The sequence below is a fragment of the Cardiocondyla obscurior genome, linkage group LG04 (genome assembly GCF_019399895.1).
Source record: "Cardiocondyla obscurior isolate alpha-2009 linkage group LG04, Cobs3.1, whole genome shotgun sequence".
Classification (NCBI taxonomy): Eukaryota; Metazoa; Arthropoda; class Insecta; order Hymenoptera; family Formicidae; genus Cardiocondyla; species Cardiocondyla obscurior.
This window is the reverse complement of record NC_091867.1, coordinates 4,486,990-4,500,531: the sequence shown is the minus strand read 5'-3', so window position 1 is coordinate 4,500,531 and position 13,542 is coordinate 4,486,990. Positions and strand designations below refer to the sequence as shown.

At 40.5% G+C, this 13,542-nt stretch overlaps 1 protein-coding gene and 1 long non-coding RNA gene across 14 annotated transcripts in view; one reads left to right on the top strand and one right to left on the bottom strand.

The window, feature by feature from the left end:
• Nucleotides 1–13,542, bottom strand: part of Rg (A kinase anchor protein rugose) — a 266,288-nt gene that overhangs the window by 125,259 nt on the left and 127,487 nt on the right. The window lies entirely within an intron of this gene.
• The window catches only part of LOC139102323 (uncharacterized), a 33,915-nt gene continuing 20,411 nt past the window's right edge, over nucleotides 39–13,542 (top strand). Inside the window, exons 1-2 of the long non-coding RNA XR_011545682.1 lie at nucleotides 39–125; nucleotides 216–256. This is a non-coding gene — a long non-coding RNA (uncharacterized lncRNA). The remainder of the gene's footprint in view (nucleotides 126–215; nucleotides 257–13,542) is intronic.

Genomic DNA, 13,542 nt, shown 5'->3' with positions numbered 1-13,542 from the left:
CGCGATTAAAGTCACTCGGTCGCAGACGTGAGTGTCCAGTGCGCGGAAGGACGACTCGTCACGTCCCATCTGAGAGGAGGAGGAGGCCCCGGAAGGGCAACATGCATCAGCGGAGCAACTTTTAGGTAAAAATCAATTTCAAACGTACATTTTACTTTTTTAACAATGGATATTTTCGACATCTACAATTAATCTTTTTTAATTTTATGTTACAGTCACCGCCAGCTACATCAACTCCGCTGCTGCGCATCATCCGGTAAGTCACATGGATTTTTTTAATAATGTATTTTTAAAATAAAGTCGGAAAAGAACCTGGGGTGTTTCCACTGATGCATAAAGAATGCAGTATAGATAACGAATCATTCAGATTACGTCGTCCAGTTAGCGTAAAGTACCACAAGCAGTATAAAATAAACATTAAAAACGTCGCAGTAGATACTTCGAAACATCGCTGTAAATTCTATTTTTATGCCAACTGTAAAAGTCGCGTGTATCGCTCCTTAGTTTTCCAAGCAGTATATGAAAAGGAAGTGAACATGCTATTCATGTCTATTTCTGCTTCGTTATCTCTCCGGGAAAGTTTGTAATAAAGCTCATGTTGACATCTATATCGTAAGTAAATGGGTACGCGAAGAAAGGTATCGCTAATAAAATAATTCTTCTGTCGCAAAAGCATTTAGCCGTGCAGAACTTTAGGTTGTGTGAATAAATAATTACTAGTCCACCTCGATAGATACGGGTACAATGTCTCTTACGTAAAAATTTTTTTTTCTTCTCTGCGATTCTCATATCGCTGTAAATACCATTGCGCAACTCGTACGTGTGTGAAATATGACGTCAAAGCGCGAATTGGGTTCTGCGTCATGTTGTATAAATATAAAGTATATATTGATATATATTTAAGTCAGCACGTTACATGCATATTTAATCTCATTTCGAATTTTTTAATATAAATATTTTTATATAATATATTAAAAAAAAAAAAATCGGTAAAATACTTAATTAGCAACTTTTTGTTCACGATACATATACTTTGAGGTAAATCAGCGTTCAGAAATTCCGACATTAACTCTCTAATTGCTTACCCTGTCCAATTTTGGCGAAAAATATATTTCGTGTCCGTCAAAGAGTTTGTCATTATTAAAAAATGATGTAGGATTCGTAAAAATAATAGTATAATATACAATATCTTTACCTCTTTTCAACCTCTCTCTCTCGCGCGCTTTTCTCTCCCCCTCGGCCCTACTCTTACTCTGTTTATTTGCGTGCGACGGAATTGAAATTCATCAAATCAACGATACATGTGTTACGCGCGGTTACTCCATTCAGTCCCTTGTTCATTCCCCCGTTTGCCATCGCCGGGCTATACTTGTTCTCGCCCGTCTCATTCAACTTCATTCGCATCCCTCGAATCGGATTTGCGTCACGACCACGGCGAGGCGGCGAGGTATCAGGGATTTATCGACATTTTCAAGTGGGCTTCGGTATTTCCAATTATGCCGTGCGCGTTCTCCGACTCCTCCATATTTTAAGGATGATAATATGAACTCGTAGTACCGCTAAGGTTTACTGGGGCTTCCACAACATAACGATGTAGTCTCATATTGCCCGAAGGTAGCTTTTGCATATATATCGCTGAATAATTAAACTCCATTAAAAATTCTATATTAAACATTGCAGATTTTTATAGCAATGTATTTCGGTTTGTTTAATATTCAACGTGTTGATTTTTGTGAGAACCTATTAAAGAAGTTAAGCGTTAAGAATCGTTTTCCAATTTATTAGTTTATTTGACAACTTGTCGAATTACGATTCTGACTTGGCGAACGGATCCTCGCCGAGTGTAAAGCCCCTTGATGAGAATTACGTTCGGCGTTCGGGAATTCTAGCTGGTAACGAAAAATTCTTACGAAAATGCGGTTATCAATCAACGCGATCGAATACCTCCCTGATTTCTTGTCACAAGTATAAAGTCGCTCGGGTATACGTAAATTCTAAGAAACGACCGATATTTTCTGATCAATTGACGTCGCTGGTCTTTCGAAAGGGAATAGACCGAAGCTATTCTAGGTAAATTCCTCGCTTCTAAGGTATATTATAAGAAACCGTGGCCGGTAATTCTGCAACTGGCATGAGATACGGGTCGCGCTAATGGTCGGGCTTAGCATCTCCGTGGCACACAAAAGTCCGTTGCCTAGCAAAAATTCATTTTCGCAGCCGGGTGTCGCCTCGACTGACGCGGAATGATACGACGACGGGCGGATAGGGGGAGGGGGAGGGAGGTGGAAGAAGAGCGGGCGGAAAACGGAGCGGACGAAAAGAAAAAGTCAACGTCATAGCGCAGTATTTGTCATGGGTAATGGCCTGCGTCGTGTCGACGAGAGCCGGCCTTCGTCGTTAACTCGTTACCGTCCCGGTAATCCGACGGCGCTATGCGTGGAGGCGCCATGGCGAAGTCGACCTTTGTCACGGCGCCCTCTTTCGCTTCGTCTAGCTCGGTAACATCGATTAATCACGTTCCGCGCGTCCCGGTTCCCTCCCGGAGCACCCACAATTCTGGCCTACACACGCGACCCATCCTATCGCAGCCCACCCTATTTTCCGCCACCGCCCCGTCCCATTTCCCTTCTATCAGTTTCTCCTCTTTTTTTTTTTTTTTTTTTTTTTTATCCGCTCTTATACACGCCACCCGCAAGTGCGCACCCGCGTACATTATCCCGGAAGTGAATTCATCGGACAAAAATGAAATTTCGCGAGTCCGCCCTATCGGACCTACGCTACCTGCGCAGCGTTCCGAGTGCTTCGATTATTTCTCGTAGAGTGTGGCGATATTTCGAAAGCGTACGCTATGTGAAACGTTGATTTTGTATCGCGATGACGACGCAATCGCTACGCCGTTAAATTGCATTTTTGCCCTGTACAGAACGGAATATTGTAAATTAAAAAAAAAAATACATTCTTTAATTATTGAAAATATCGCAACGTAAATCGTCATCAATATTATCTAACAAATATATTCCGCGAAATATTTGATATCACGTTTCTAGAACAGCTTTTTTTAAGGCAAGAAACAGTAGGGGTTTTAGTGATTGAGATAGTCGGTAGGCCAACATTTCTAACAGCTTTATCCGCCCATTGAGATGTACCTGAACGCAATTTATTTGGTGGCGAGCAAAAGAAATGCTTCCACGTAAAACGATTTACAAATCCGGAATTACTACCCAGAGTATCCGTGCTATCGAGGGGGGATTTAGATTTCTGTCGTAGGCAGCAGTGTATTAGGTAACAAAAGAACAGAGAGAAAATGAGGAAAAAGGAGACAGTGGATTCTGGAATAACGGTCATAGGGGGATGAAGTGACGCAACGCGGGAGGGCGAAGGAATACGAGCGAGAGGGAAAATGGAAGAAATTGGTAGGGCACTGGATTTAATTGGAGAATTCTCGACGTTCTCTCCCTTTCGGCTTTTCTCTTTCGCGCTCTTATCTTCATTAGCCATCACACTTAGTTGCGCCGTGGCTGGCTTTCTCCCGCCAGATGGAATTGTCGAATATTTTGGTAATATCTCAAGATATCTGTGGCCCGGGGGCGAGACGCGGCGAGCCGTGATTTTGGCCAGGCTTAACTCGATAAGCCTTCGCTTGCGGTTTTGCGGTTGCCTGAAGCCGAAGCGTCCTCAGGCGTGTTCATCTCGGCCGCTCAAGATAGTTTCGAAAATGATGAGAGTGAAGGGCTGCGCCGATTAACGATCGTAAAAGTTCAAAGGTTTCTCTGACAGGGGCTAGCTTAGGCGCACTTCGAACTTGTGCCGTTCCACACGGATTGCAGAAAAAAAAAAAAAAAATGTCTGAATCGAATTTAAGTGTTACTTGAGGGAGAGTAACCGTTCACCAGTATTAAATGCTTTACTACTTAAAAATCTCCTCCCTTTAATGCAACGCGAAAGTAATCTTCGTTGTAAAGCGATTTAGTTCCACGAACGCGAGTAATTTCGAAATCTTAGCTTTACGAATCTGTATTAAAGAGTATGTATCCTTCTATTTTCTTCGTTTACACCGCTGTTCCTATTTTCTTCCAACCCTTTACGCGAAAAGATCCCTTTTCCGAGAGTCCGCGAGACATTTTCACGTAATCTCACAATGTGCTTTGCTGTTATAACTGTGACAAGAATACGAGGGATTTTGTTTAATTTTTGTTATTAGTTTTGGTTTCGCTTTTATTGCGTTTACGCGCGAATTAAACTGACACGGCATTTTTCATTATAAATTCACGCGTAAAACTTGATTTAAATAGAATATCTCGAACGCGCTTGCGTTTTTACCGTACTCTAATTCTCCATAAATTTCCTAAACGCTCGATGACAATCTTTCCTCGACGCAACGAGGAGGAAAGTCTATTCGTTGTAAGCAAATTGACGTTTATCATCACGCCTCTTGGATTTTCAACATTTTCCAGAACGTTAATTCTGACTTCAATTGCTTGAATGCACGCTTCGTCGCGCTCGTCAGACGTTACCATATATTCCCGCAGCTTTGTAAATATCTCTGCTCGCTTCGTATATACTCAAAAGTAACTATCGTTTTAAAAATATAGATATATATCAAGTGGATAAGTAGCAGGTGCCTTTACCACTTAAGACTGAAATTTTTGCTGCGATATAAGTAATTTCTCATGAAAACGTTTTCCTTTTGCTCGCAAATAACTTAAATATCTGTATTATATTAGAACGTTTGAAATATCTGACTTTAATATACTTGACTCACGTGTACATTGATTTTATACGGCATGCTGTTACATTTCTCCAGCGTACGAAAGTTAAATCGCAACGTACAGCCTCATCTCCTTAACAAATCACGTAGCAAAGTTCTCGGCAGACGTTGCGCCGCATTCTCTATTATGTTGTAATGTGGACATATGGGACCACGTTGTACAAACGCTCAGACTCTCGCGATACAAACTTATATTAATTTCATTTAAATACGGGATGCTAAAGCAATGTTTTTACGCGTGGAGAAATATCAATATTAATGTCTTCTATTACCGTCACGTGCATTCATAATTATTTTAAAATGGGACGTGAAATTCTCGTTAATTTAAATTATCGAAATGCGCTGATAGCGCTTATTAACACGCGCGATGAACATGCACCCTCCGCGTTTCTTGTTTTTTGCGCGAGAAAAACGAGAATGCCGAAATTTCAGCGCGTAATCCCTTCGCGAACAAAACTCAGGGACTGTTACCGGGGATATGCCACGGAGGTATTTGAAGCGAAATATATTTAGCCTCCGCAAAACTAGCGGGAATTTATTTGCGTTTTATTGACAGCTGAAAATAAATGGGATCGCGCGGCGCTGGCGCTGGAATTGCTTGTATCGCGCAAGATTTTAGCAGGCTATCCTGTCTGCCGCGTGTTCTTCACCGACTCTCGTTGCACATTCATTTAATTGCAAGTGTTTGCAAAGCGACTGGGGGAGGCATGTTTATCGAGCTGCGATTAAAGCTAATAATATTTTCCACGAGAGCTCGATGTTTCTGGCGAAACTTTCTTACGTGGGAAGGCAATTAGCATCTTGCTACTCCCTTTTATGCAAAGCACCGAGGACGCACCGAGCTTAGGTATATAAAATGAACCTCTCAAGCGAGCAGACCAATAAGTTCTATTCAGTTTGATATAACTGAGTTAATTAATTGTTCGAAGTAATTAGCATCGTAAATGAGTTTCGCCACTTTCCTCCCGGAGGCAATCGTCACTTTTCCTCTGCGATACAAGTTTAAAAATTACGAGTAACTTTCATTATATAATTTACGCGATGATATATATTCAAACAGTTGTGTTTTTGTCTGTTTCTCGTACTTGATATCTCATTTAGCGTAACTCAATTCCGCGATCTTTCTGCTTTATATATTTTTCGCTAAATCAGAGTTTCGTAATCCTCTCGTTATGCTAGCCGTTGTCCGTGCTCATTTAAAACTACATTGCGCACTATTCTTTGTTACTTTAAGAAACACTAGTCCCGCGTAGATATGAAATTTAGAACAATGAAGTATACGTTTGCTATTTTTATAAATATCTCTCGTGACAAGTTCTTCTGTTACGTGAAAAAATAACGGATGGAAATTGGGCTATAATTAAGCGCGGCAGATGTCGGATTTAAAAGCAGATTTGCGTATAACTGCGATTTTATATGTACCATTTCAGTATTATCCTATCCTTTATGAGGAATTCATTCGTTTACATTGGAATAAAAATGAGCGCCTCCCGGAAATCCCGAATGTAAAAACGCACGATGGCAAAAAGTTCGCGTGTTTACAAAAAAACAAAAGCTCGTTGTTTGCGCAAATACTTAGAAAATAGTATCTATAATGCAAATTTATTCCGACGTAAGAGCCGTCTTGACAAAGAAATAGGAACGAACATTAGTTTAGAACGGCCATCTTCATTAACCCCGCGACCAGGGAAAGCAGCGCTCGTTATCTTTTCACGAAGTAAGATTATCTCAAAAGATATCGGTAGCGTATACCTTAATTACACTTTGCGCGACCAGCTTTCGTTATTATCTCTCCGCGCTTAATTTCACGTCATTTACTATGAAAACAAAACTTCAATAATATTAGTAAAGCACTGTACCTCGTAGATACGCGCTTTTAAAACTGTCTCGCCGGACAAGAGTTCCCTATTTTTGTACGACACACGTGAGTTTGGCAGTGTGCCCAAACCGCATCTTCTTTTTTTTTTTTTACTTGAACTTCTTAACTTTTTAATCGTATCGTCGACAATTTTTAGTCAGAGGTGAAAGACCGCGTCTTCAATTTTTTTTTTTTTTTAAGAGAAAAATGAGAATGTTGGCGGAAACAAAATTATGGCTTTTCATGTGCTCGCTATAATAATTTATTTACATTGCTCCGTGCGGGCGTGGCTGGGAACTGCTCGTGACATGAATAGTAATTAGTTTCGCACTACTATAGCTTACAAGGAAATGGCGGAGTGACTTGTTCGATGAAGGAAGAGAAACGGAGTCAAGGAAGATCGTATACGAGAGCGGTACTTGTGAATGCGCCTGCTTGCATGTATTGGTCTCGCGTGTCGTAGCAGAAGAGAGAACGGGAGAATGAGCGGGAACGTGTGAGTCTCTTCGGCCTTAGATGACGATAGCTTATATTCTTGTCGAGTAGGTGCCAAGTATCTTGATACCATCGAACCGTTCCTGTCACACACGCCAGATACCGTAACGAGATACCTTTTATTAAATTTTCCTCTCGGAAACCTCGCCCTCCCATGTCTCACGTATCCCCCTGACAGGCATTACATTTACGAATCGATCGAGTCGAAATTCCGAGATCAGAGACCACATGGGTGTAAAAATTTTGTGATTGAAAGAATTTTATACGTCGCTGAACGGAAAATATCATTTGTATTCTGAGTTCGGTATCTTGGCGCAGAGATTTTTCCTCGTTGATAGGATCGTGAATTGCCAATCAAATTGTTTTTTAATCGCTCGTAATCCTGTCATTTCGCGAACGAATTCATTTCGCGAAAATAAAATATTGCTCATTTCTTGATAGGGTGGTCAATGCTATTTCTTTCACAACTGTATTTATTTTAAGAAGCAATTTTCAATAATAACCTATCGTAAAGTATTCACAAGAGACTAGGTAATTTCGATTCGTTCCATTCCACGGCTTATGTTAAACTTTACCGGTGGAATTATAAATTACTGCGGTCTGCGGCCGACAGATCTTCGTTCCTTTGAGGTTACGGAACTTTCTGGGACTAATAAAAACTTCGCAGGGTTGAGCTTAATACCTCTGCGGGGATTTCCAAAATCGAAAAGAATGTAAAATGCTCGCCCAATTTTACCCTAAAAAGGACCATATCTTAGTTAGATTTGCCACATTTCTTCATTTGGCTCGAACTCGCGTGCAATATTTTACCGTCGACATAGATCAATAAATGCGAAATCGCAGTATATTTAAACGTTACCAGATTTATAAGGATATATGCAGCAAAACAGAAGCTATGCGCCAGTTTCTCGTAAAGTTAAATAAATATTTTTTATTATTATTTTTTAATACACTTCTTTTTCTTAAAATACACTAGACATTACAAATCGTACGATCCTCACGTGCCATTTATTTTTGCCTCTTTTGTGTTAACAAAAGAATATAGAGAGATAATAAAATATAAAAACGTATAAAATAACATTAGTGCAAAATGCTTTATGATAATAATTAAATTTTTATATCTCCTTTTTAAAACAAAATCCGTCAGTACATATGCATATAAAACGCGTTTTTTTTATATCAAAGCATTTTAAAAATATATTTCTGATACGGAATAGTTTCTGATACGAATTACATATTCTCAAATTGAATATTGTTTTGCATAACTACGAAATCAATATAAATGTCGCCTTCTCCATATTCCATAAAATAAATTCTAAAAAGAAAAATAATTCAATTCAAAGGGCAGATATATTACGTGTTTGCATCTAGCATGAATAAGCAAATCGAGCACTTCGAGTTATCCTTGCAAATAAAACTGGCTCTTACCCAAACTTCTGTGTATATTCAATCTTGACGGTGCACTCGCTATTTTAGTGTATTGATTTTACCTACATTGAGCAATTATAATGGCACGAAGGATGCGAATAAACATACGGATGGCGTATTTCGCTCTCTTTACGCGTATTTCGAATCTCGCGTACAAAAGAGTGAGAGAAAGGGAAACGGTCCAATCATATAAGAGTTCGATTCGCTTGCGCTTCGAATATTTCGTTTTTCCTCTCGCGTGAGAGAAGCCCCATGGGGAGGAACGAACAGACGGAAAGGAAAACGAGATAACAATAAAGGACGAGATTGAAAAATCACGTTAAATACCGTACAAATGGTCCCGTGGACACGAGAACAAGTGCGCAGCTAGGGTCGACTGAAAGGACATGGAAGAAGCTGGAAATATCGGTCGATGGCTGAGCTTGCTAGCCACGAATTGCTATCGCGTTGGTGGTAGAAGCAGCAGCAGTAGTAGCAACAGCGATAGTAATAGCATTGATAGTAGTAGTAGCGGCAGTAGCGCCCGGTAGCAGTCGCATTCTTCTGGAGAACACACACGAGGGTAAAGTCAGGATAAAGGCGGTCGAGAGGATGAGAACGAAGGGTATTGGTATGGCGTTGTGCATTCACATCACGTGCCACCTACTCCTACTTCTATGGACAATCCTGTGCTTCGGATAACCTGTTTGCCCGCCTTTTCCCCTCCCCCACTCAATAAGAACCCCGAGTAAATCAAGGGTTGGCGTACCCACCCTTCGTCTTGTTCTCTCGTCCATCCACCGTTCTCCACTACACCTCCTGTTTCTCGTTCGTTCCTTTTGGGATGGTTTACCAGTAATTCTCTCCTCTATTTATTTATTTTTTTTTTTTCTTCTTTTTGCGCTCTCTTTTTTCGGTTCTCTCGTCTTTTATATCACTTCAATAAATTGTTAAATTGTGAAATTACTGTTAATTATATCAATACTATTTTTTAATTCAATGTGACGAAATCAATTCAAAATAGCTGTTCACGTATAAATATTAAAAAAAAAATAATAAAGCGTAATTTTTATTTAGAACTAACATCAGTGTTGAATAAAGTTTTGTAATCGAAAGACGATAAAAAAACAGAGCTATAAATACCGCGTTGCGATACTTTTTTAGGTGCGAGATACCTCGACTCGTTTTTCTGATTGGCACGACGATTGCGAGAAATGAATACCGTTTACTAGCTAACATGATCTATTTTCGTGCTCACAGTTATTGTTATTGCATATCGTAAAAAAGGGGAGATTATTATAGCGAGACGTTTATGCTGCGTGTTGCTATAGCGGAGAATCGGGTGAGCATTGAAATCAGATTTGCCAATAACTACTACGTAAAATTCTATCGAACATCGTCGGTTTCCACCAGCGTCCCCCCTTGTCGTCGTCGTCGTTGTCGTCGCTGTCATTGCACTCCCCTAAAGTTGCCGGAAGTTACGCCCCCTAATCTTGCCCGAGGAAAATCTATGGTCCAAGAACTATTATCATTATCCGCTTATTTTCACTTCTCCTAACTAAGTTTCCAGTCCCTTCCGGCTCTCTGTCTCCTCTGCTCACGTATTTCATTAGAATAATGTAAGGGATTAATTATCCGCCGAAGGCAGAAGGGGAATATCAGTTTGCACTCGGCAATTTCCTCTGTACGACCGATTTCCACTTTGGCTCGCTTGCAATTTGTGAAATTGTTTCGCGGACTTAACAACGATTCGAAGAATACGTCTTTACTCTCTTTCGCAATTTGCATCGCCGTAACGATCGGCTTTCAACTTAGAAAAGTGGTTTCGTTCCATAAAATGTTCTCGTTGTATATATATATTTATGTATATATACATATATATATCTGCTCGCGATGCGAGTTAATAAATGTAATCTTGCAACGACCTAAAGAATATATCAATAAGTTCCGTAATTAAATGTAGTTAAGACATCGTCAGCTGACTATATTCCCAGCCGCCGAGAATTCTAAAGTGGAAAAGATAAACTGTCAGCTACGGAGTCAGTTTTCCTTAAGCTGATTTTCGCTTAAGACGATCAAACTTTCTGTCTAACTGTGTAACTGGGAAACTAAAGTTTCACCTATTTTATTAAACAGTACAAAAAATTAATTAACCAGCCGGCGCAGTTGATTCGCAGCATTTTCCAAATATTATTCGGGACACGGCCGCGAAATTAATCCCTGTCCTATTTGTTTGTGACACAATGCAATCGTTTTCAGTGAAATTTCACGTCACTTGTGGGCAATTATTTTCCAAATTCAACAACAATTACTTTAGAATGCGATACATTTGGAAATTGCGCTATTCGCCGGTAAAACACGATACCCGGGGAAAGCTGTAAATCACGCGATAATTGTTACCTCTCCGACACCTTTCTTATACATGAAAATCATATCGTGAAGTAGTATTTCGCGCGGTTTCCAATATTTCACGAAAATTTTACGCGATTCAATATTCGACGCAAATGTGATATCTAAAAAGAAAGACCGCGAACAAATATTATTCTCTACAGCGAAAAATACATATGCATGCATTCTCTCGCATTTGTCTTCCTTCCTTTTTCTTTCTCAACGTTCGTTTGCCGCGACTGTTATGCTTTTAATAATCAGCGAGCGCATTGTCAGAGATGACCTTCGAGTCCGTTGTACGTTCGCGGCGACAAAGTGTCAAATTTTCGTGGTTTGTCAGGTGGGAAATATGATAATATTCATCGTGTGCAGAAACATACGCGCGCGGGTCCCGATTACCGCGGTGGTGGAGAAATCGAGTTAGGTACCGTGTGCACCGAAAGCGCGTTTCATTAAGCATATCTATTTCCTCACATAGCGCGGCTTAATGCGCTTGCCGCGCTGGTTAAATCCGTCCGTTTTAATGGAAACGGGGATGCATAACCAGATACAACTTCCTTGAACATTGTAGCGAGATTTCGGTAGCGAAGGGGAATCTATCACTGGCACAATATCTCGTAATTAATGTTTTAAACTTAACGCGCGAGTAGTCCCGTGTTAAATACTTCAAGTTATATACGTGCAAATCACAAATTAGATTTTTATTTTTGGCGACCTTATCGCCAATTTATTTATGCTGCAATCGGCTCAGTCTTAATTGGCAATTATTAATCAAAGTTGCCTCGTTACTATAAATTATTAATATTAAATATTAATTTTATCTCAATAAGTTGTCAATCTTAAAGACTCGTAAGCGCGTTCAGTTAATTACTAAAATAGCAGTTTGCTTACAAAGTCCATGCGGTTTTGTTGCGCATGCTTTGTTCGTTCAGGAAATTAATCAATCTGTCAATGTGTTTACAACGTTCCAATAGACAGTGATATTCGTCTAACGGCGACCCGCTTGTCCAGTCCGCTTCGCTTTAATTTTTCCTCGCTGCAGTTCGCTTGCACGTTGAATTATTGAACGTAATAACGTATTTCTGGTGTCTTTACGGTCGAATGATGCGGCGATAAGGTTGAATCTATCACGATCGAGTTCTTTCGCAGGGGTCAGCGGCAAGATCCGTATAAATAGCCGCCACCGTTCGCACGAGTGCACCTTCTTCGTGTGCAATTCAACGGCGATAAATCACAGCCCGCGGCAAACTGCTCCCGCGAGATTCGTCGGAACTTACCGCCTTACGTTCATTACTTTTCTCAGCCATTTTATATATCAACCCAGCGAGTAGTTGCAAAGCAGATTACCGCAGCCGGGATGCGATACATTCTCTATATCTTATTCCTCTTTCCGCGACGAATTTGCCCCGAGCTCGGGGCGTAATATTCTACTCAAGCGAAGTCGTGACTTCGCGACTTTCCCAGAGTAGTCTCGATTTCTCGTAAACACGCGACACGCCGGGCGCGAAGAAGGAAAGCCACCGCGCGAACAGGACGCAGCTGCAACGGCAGCTCGTAATTTCGAGTCACGAAATGGACGTACGAGAGAAGAGGTCTACTGTTCCGGTACGCGAGACAGGGGAAACAGAGTCGAAAAGACGTGATATAGCGGAGACGAACTCCATTACGCAACGCGAGAAAATAAGTTAACCATCCGGGCTGCCAATAGAAAGACTGGTGTGTCTGAGCAATTCGTCTTAGCTTGACATTCGGCAAACGCCACCAGCTGCGCTTCCCCCGTACAAAACGCCCCGAGGAAATATATGTACATAGCGATACACGAACGGCTTTTTACTCGGGGACTTCTCTTCTCCGGAACTTTCGATGGCTGCAAGCTGTTGCCAATATACGGTCGTAGGGATATGTACGTCGTCGGCACACATAGCGGCTAATAATTTTTTTTTTTTCTTTGCGCTTATGCGACGATTTGCTTTCAGCCCCGCGACGAGAGTGAAAAATAGATAAAAGCGCATATTTATGTGCTGAATGGTAAAGCGCGATTTATTTTCAACTAGAATTATACACAGACGAGAGATTATTTTAAAAATATAAAATGTCCATATAAAATAGACCGTACTAAAAAATATATATAAAATATATATATATATATATATATATATATATATATATATATATGTGTGTGTGTGTGTGTATATAAATATAATATTTATTGTAGCCGATACAATTAATGAACCACAAATTTCGAGGTACGATCCGCTATCGTATATCGAGAGCGATTACATCAACCGAGTACAATTTGTATTTATAAAGCGTGTATGCTGAAAAGCCTCAAGTTCACGTACAACAATTTAATGGAAATTGCATATTTGATAGAAACCGCGCAATCTCCTGAATACACGTCGCACCTTGTGTTTAAGCTTGCTGTCTGAACAGATACGCGGCGTCACCGAAGTTACAGCGTGAGGAATTCGTCCAGGAGTTCCGTCGTCGTTGCATATACGTACTATTGAATTTCAAAGGTGGCCCGTTGCAATAAATAAAGTTGCGCGCCGAGTTATTTCACGTGACTTTTGCTGTTGCCGTCGCGAAATTGTGAAATCCCCCGGAAGTTTTCGATATCGCCGTC